Source organism: Enhydra lutris, unplaced genomic scaffold (genome assembly GCF_002288905.1).
Source record: "Enhydra lutris kenyoni isolate GAN:26980312 unplaced genomic scaffold, ASM228890v2 scaffoldscaffold108, whole genome shotgun sequence".
NCBI lineage: Eukaryota > Metazoa > Chordata > Mammalia > Carnivora > Mustelidae > Enhydra > Enhydra lutris.
Window position 1 is genome coordinate 498589 of NW_019154192.1, and position 6818 is coordinate 505406.

General features: G+C 37.6%; 1 pseudogene; it reads left to right on the forward strand.

The window, feature by feature from the left end:
• Nucleotides 1-3064: 3064 nt before the first annotated feature.
• LOC111139457 lies at nt 3065-4359 on the forward strand (annotated as a pseudogene).
• The last annotated feature ends 2459 nt before the right edge of the window (nt 4360-6818 follow it).

A 6818-nucleotide genomic window follows, 5' to 3' on the forward strand; every position in this document is an offset into this window, starting at 1 on the left:
GATATTCAACATCACTTGGCATCACAGAAATACAAATCAAAACTATAATGAGATACCACCACACACCTGTCAGAATAGCTGAAATTAACAATACAAGAAACACAGGTTTTGGCGAGGATGTGGAGAGAGGGGAACCCTCTTAACACTGTTGGTGGAAATGTAAACTGGTATAGCCACTCTGGAAAATAGTATGGAGATTCCTCAAAAAGATAACAATAGAGCTACCCTAAAGGGGTGCGTGTGAAGCTCAGTAGGCTGAGTGTCTGGCTTTTGGTTTCAACCCAGGTCATGATCTCAGAGTTGAGATCGAACCCCATGTGCTGGGTGTAGAGCCTGCTTAACATTCTCTCTCTCTCTCTCTTCGTCTGCCCCTGCCTGCCCCCCACCTTTTTAAAAAGATTTTATTTATTTATTTGACAGAGAAAGCAAGCAAGAGAGCACAAGTGACAAAGCAGAAGAAGAGAGAGAAGCAGGCTCCCTGCTCTTAGGACCCCAAGATCATGAACTGAGCCAAAGGCAGATGCTTAACCTACTGAGCCATCCAGGTGTCCTCTCCCTCTCTTAAAAGACAAAGAACCTATGACCCAGCAATTGCACTACTAGGTGTTTACCCAAAGGTACAAAAATACCGATTCTAAGAGGAAGATACACTTCTAATGTTTATAGCAGAATTATCAACATTAGCCAAATTATGGAAACAGCCCAAATGTCCATTGACAAAGGAATGGTTAAAGAAGGTGTGTGTGTGTGTGTGTGTGTGTGTGTGTGTGTGTGTGTAATGGAATATTAGTCATAAAAAATAATGAAATCTTACCACTTACAGCAATGCATTTGGAGATAGAGAGTATTATGGTTAGCAAAATAAGTCAGTCAGAGAAAGGCACATACCATCTGATTTCACTCATATGTGGAATTTAAGAAACAAAACAGATAAATATTAGGGAGTAAAGGAGCAAATCAGGTAACAGACTCTTAACTACAGAGAACAAACTGACAGTTACTGAAGGGGAGTGGGTAGGATGATGTGTATAATAGGTAATGTTATATTAAGGAGGGCACTTGTGATCAGCATTGGATGCTGTATGTAACTGTTGAATCACTAAATTCTACACCTGAAACTGTTATTACACAGAAAGGTAACCAACTGGAACTTAATAAAAATCTGGAGAAAGAAATAAAAGAATACTGTAGTTATGTTCAATTATGAAGTATATCATTGAAACTCAGATATTAGCAAAATGGTGACATAGAAACTCCAAACTCTTTTTTTAGGACCTCCAAACTCCTATCCTTCCATATAAATGTAAAAATACAACCAGAATGATTAGAACCAACTTTCTCAGAATTTTAGAAAATAGTGAAACATGTAAAGCAAACAAGAAAACATTGAATCAATGAAAAAGACAACTTTAAAATGGTAAGAAAGCTTAGGTAGTTCCTCTCAAGCATGGCAGTAATCTTAAAGTGGCAGCAGCTCTGTTCGTAGTGGGAGCAGAGCAGACCTTTTCATAAATTTTTGTCAGTGTCTACTCTAACTTATCTGGGGCTAGTCAAAGGACTGATAAAAGGAGCTCATCTTTGTTTCACCTAAAGCTGAACTTTCTACTTAGGGAGAAAGTGGGGGGGCCGGGGTATTGCTTAAACACATTGTAAAGCAATTGGATATACTCAGTCTCCTGGGACAAAAGACTACAATTGATTCATGCAATGGACCACCTAAAACCTAAAGGGAGATGAGGGTTGGGTTTTTTGTTTCTTTTGCTTGACTCTGTTTATTTGCTGTTTTTAGGAAAATAGGGCTTTCAAAAGTGGCCATTAACTCAGACAAGTCAGAGATAATGATAATGAAAAGGTTTGGGACCAGTGTTTTTGGTGTATTTGTTTTGTTTGTTTTTCTTCTTTTACTTTTAAGTTATTAGCATTTTAGGAAATATCAGTCAAAACAGTGGCTGAACATAATCTAAGCCTAAATACTCAAGGACAACAAAATTGGGGTTAGGGAAGAAATTTGAACTTCAAATTTACATTTGTGGTATTCAAATTCAATTTTCAATAACAAAAAACCACACAACATAACAATAAAACAGCAAAGTATGGCCCAATCAAAGAAAACAGAGTAAGTCAAAACTAACTTCTCTGAATAATGCAGACATTAGATTTTTTTAGACTTTAAAATAACTATCTTAAATATTTTCAAAGAACTAAAGGAAATTATACACAAGGAACTAAAGGAAATCAGGAAAACAATGTCTGAACAAAGTGAAATAACAATAATGATATAGAAATTATTTTTTAAAAAGAGCTGAAAACTATAATAACAAGTGAAAATTCATTGGAGGAGTTCTTGAGCGGATTTGAACAGAAGAATGGGTAAAGTTCATGATACGATTTTTGAAATTATCCACTTGAGGAGCAGAAAGAAAAAGAAAAATGAAGAGAACGTAAGGGACCTACAGACTTATGCTTTATCTGTCCAGAAGGAGCGATGAAGGACACAAAAATAATACGAAGAAACACCCAAATATGATTAAAACATGAACTTACACATGTAAGAGGCTGAGCCAATACCAAATTAGATTAGCTCAAAGATATATCCATTTTTGAAACAAAGGTGGAATCTTGAAGGCAGTAAAAGAAAAGGGACTTCTCATGTAGAAATAATCCTCAATAAGATTAGCAACTACTGTCCCATCAGAAACCGTGTAGAATAGAAGGCAGTGTCATAACATATTTGAATGTTGAAGGAAAAATATCTTATAACCAAGGATGTTATATCTGTCAATGCTGTCATTCAAGAATGAAGGAGAAATTGTGGCATTCCTAAACACAAAAGCCGTTCTGTTTGTTTCTAGTAAACATTTCCTACAAGAAATGTTAAAGGAGGAAGTCCTTGAGACTGAAATGAAATAATAATAGACTAATTCCAAATAATAATGTAGGTAAATATAAAAGCCAGTATCATTGTAATTTTTATTTGTAACTATTTTCCTATCTGATTTAGAAAGTAAATGCGTAGCCTGGCCCGAACCCGGGTCCTGGCCTCTCATCTTACTTTCTGAACAGCATGAGCTTCACCACGCACTCCACCTTCTCTTCCAACTATCAGTCCCTGGGCTCCGTGCAGTAGCCCAGCCACTGGGTGCGGCCCATCAGCAGCGCGGCCAGCATCTATGCAGGCACGGGGGGCTCATGCTCCCGGATGTCCATGTCCCGCTACACCAGCTTCCCGGGCGGCTGGGGGTCCAAGGGCCTGGCCGCTGGGATGACAGGGGGTCTGGCCGGCACAGGGAGCATCCAAGGCAAGAAGGAGACCATACAAGACCTGAATGAACACCTGGCCTCCTACCTGGAGAGGGTGAGGACGCTGGAGGCAGACAATCACAGAATGGAGATGAGAATTCGGGAACACCTGAAGAAGAAGGGACCCCAGGTCAGAGACTGGGGGCATTGCTTCAAGACCATCGAGGAGCTGAGGGCTCAGATCTTTGCAAGTTCTGTGGACAGTGCCCGCATCATTCTACAGATTGACCATGCCGGTCTTGCTGCTGCTGACTTCAGAGTCAAGTATGAGATGGAGCTGGCCATGTGCCAATCTGTGGAGAGTGACATCCACGAGCTCCACAAGGTCATCGATGACACCAATGTCCATAGGCTGCAGTTGGAGACAGAGATTGAGGCACTCTCAAAGAGATGTTGCTCTTCATGAAGAAGAACCATGAGGAGGAAGTAAAGGGTCTACAAAACCAAATTGCCAACTCCAGGTTGACTGTGGAGTTGGATGCCCCCAAGTCTCAGGACCTCAGCAAGATCATGGCAGACATCTGGGCCCAGTATAAAGAGCTGGCTCAGAAGAACCGAGAGGAACTGGACAAGTACTGGTCCCAGCAGATTGAGGAAAGCACCACAGTGGTCACCACACAGACCATGGAGATAGGAGACGCTGAGATGACCCTCACAGAGCTGAGACGTACCGCCCAGTTCTTGAAGATCAACCTGGACTCAGTGAGAAACCTGAAGTCCAGCTTAGAGAACAGCCTCAGGGAGATCGAAACCCGCTACGCCATGCAGATGGAGCAGATCAATGGGGTCCTGCTGCACTTGGAGTCTGAGCTGTCCTAGACCCTGGTGGAGGGGCAGCTCCAGGCCCAGGAGTAGTAGGCCCTGCTGAATGTCAAGGTCAAGCTGGAGGCTGAGATTGCCACCTACCGTCGCCTGCTGGAAGATGGGGAGGACTTCAATCTCAGGGATGCCCTGGACAGCAACAGCTCCATGCAGACCATCCAGAAAACCACTACCTGCTGGATTGTGGACGGCAAGGTCGTGTCTGAAACCAATGACACCAAAGTTCTGAGGTGTTGAGGGAGCAGAAGCAGGGTACACTTTGGGAAGCAGGAGGCCAAGAAAAAGTTCCAAGGTAAAAAAAAAAAAAAAAAAGAAAAAGAAAGAAAAGAAAAGAAAAAAGAAAAAAGAAAGTAAATGCATAAAACAACAATTATATTAATGTACACATCCAACAGAAGATGTGATCCATAACAATAATTTTAAAACCGAGGGTAGATATATATAAGAACCACTTTTTTGTATACTATTGAAATTAAGTTGGTGATACTCAAACTAGATTTTTATAAATTTACAGTATTGATTGTAATCTCTAAGATTGTCACTAAGAAAATACATTTAAAGCATATTCAGAAAAGAAAAAAGACGAAGAAAAAGAAAGGAGGAGAAGAGGTTGAAGGCAAAATACAAAAATGAAGAAGAGTAGTAGAGGAATTAAGGAAAAAAAAGCATCTAAGACATATAGAAAACATAGCAAAATGGCAAAAGTAAGTAATTATGTTAAATATAAATGAATTAAGCTGTTCAAATAAAAGAGAATGGAAAAGAAGCTTTTTAAAAAAGGAGTACACGAATATGCTGTCTACATTTTAGGGCCAATATTTCAAGTAGGATGGAAGTGAAAGAATGAGAAGAGACATCACATGCAAATAATGAATAAAAGAGAGCTAGGAAGTCTATACTCATATCACAGTGAAGAGTATTGAAGTCAAATTTTGTTATAGGAGACAAAAAAGGGCATTATTTATTGATAAAATGGTCAATTAACCAAATAGATATTGCAGTTATAAATATGTACACAGCTAAAAATAAAACCCCAAACTCTACTAAGGAAATCTGATAGAATTGAAGGGAGAAATAGAAAGTTATACAATAATAGTTGGGGACTCAGTATCACATTTTAAATAATAAATGGAACAATTACAAGATTAATAAATAAATACAAAATATGAGCAATAGTATAAAACAATTAGTCAAAAAAATACATACAGAATATTCCACCTCACAACAAAATATGTATGTTCTGAAGTATATGTGGAAAATTATCCAGGATAGACCATATTTTGAGCACAAATTTTAAAAGGTTAAAATTATACAAATTTCTTCTTCCCTGTTATATAAAATTACAAACCCAGAAGTCATAACACAAAATCCACAATTTGTCCAAATTAAGAGGCACAGCACACTCTTTTAAAAAAATTGTTTTTGTATTTTTACAAAATAGACAAAGCAGATCTAAAACTGCACCTTTGGTTGCGTGGGCGGGTCAGTCAATTAAGAAGCCAACTCTTAATTTTGGCTCAGATTATAATCTCAAGGTTAAGATTTTGAGGCCTGTGATCCCCAGTCAGCACAGAGTCTGCTGGAGAACCTCTTTCTCTCCCTCTGCTGCTCTCCTCCTCTCACACACTCTCATGAACTGTCACTCTCTCTCTCAAAAATAAATAAAATCTTTTTGAAAATAATAATGATAATAAAACTGCACCTTCAGGAAGAACCATTTGTTCTTAGCAGTCTTGTATCTCTCCTTGAACTTGCATTTCAGAGCAGGATCTCTGAAGTCATCCTTGTTATTATAGTTTTCTCCAAGGGGATAGCCACACAGAATCTTCATGGTCATGAGATGATTACAGTATAAACTTTCACAAAAGACTTGATCTTTGAGCTCTTGGTGTTTTCTTTTTGTCTATGGCAGCTGTCACTTTGCAGGAATAGTGATCAATTCCAGTCACCAGAGCATGTTTTTCATGGTTACCACTCTGTGTCCTGAGTGGTCTTCACAGCAACTACTCAAACCTATGGCAGAAAAGAAATTAACAGCACACTGTTAATAAACAATCATTGTGACAGAAAATAAACCACATTAGCAGTAACCAGAGGTATATTTTCTGTTTATATTCTTATTTATGTTCAGTATATAACTTCTAGTAAACAATGGTTCAAGAACCCAAAGCCATAAATAGCTGCATCTATAGACAATGGAAATATTGTGTTCTATCTAAATTTTAAAATCTTTCTTTATTCTAAAATTAATATGGAGAACGAAATTCTTCGGTTACTTGAACTCTGTCTATTTGCATCCAGCCCATAGGAATTCTAAATATATTAAATTGATGAAATTGTTAAATGGGTTGATAAAATGGAATATATGTTTGATTAAAACAAACTAATATTATATGATTAAAACACTAAAAGTTGTTGCTATTTAATGAGCATCGGTCAGATTTGAAGATAGTTTTTTAAATATTTATTTTATAAAAAAATAATTTTAATGTCTTTACTTCTTAAAATGCCAGTAACATCACCATAACAAAAATACAAATGTCCTTTTTGATAATACATATATGTGTGTTTTGCCTTCTTACACTTTAGATACCATTTGAGATAAATATACATAGAAATATATATAGCTGAGAATTTTTAACTTTTAACTTGTTAGTTCTTCATACATACAAAGAAAAGATTAGTTAACTAAAGAT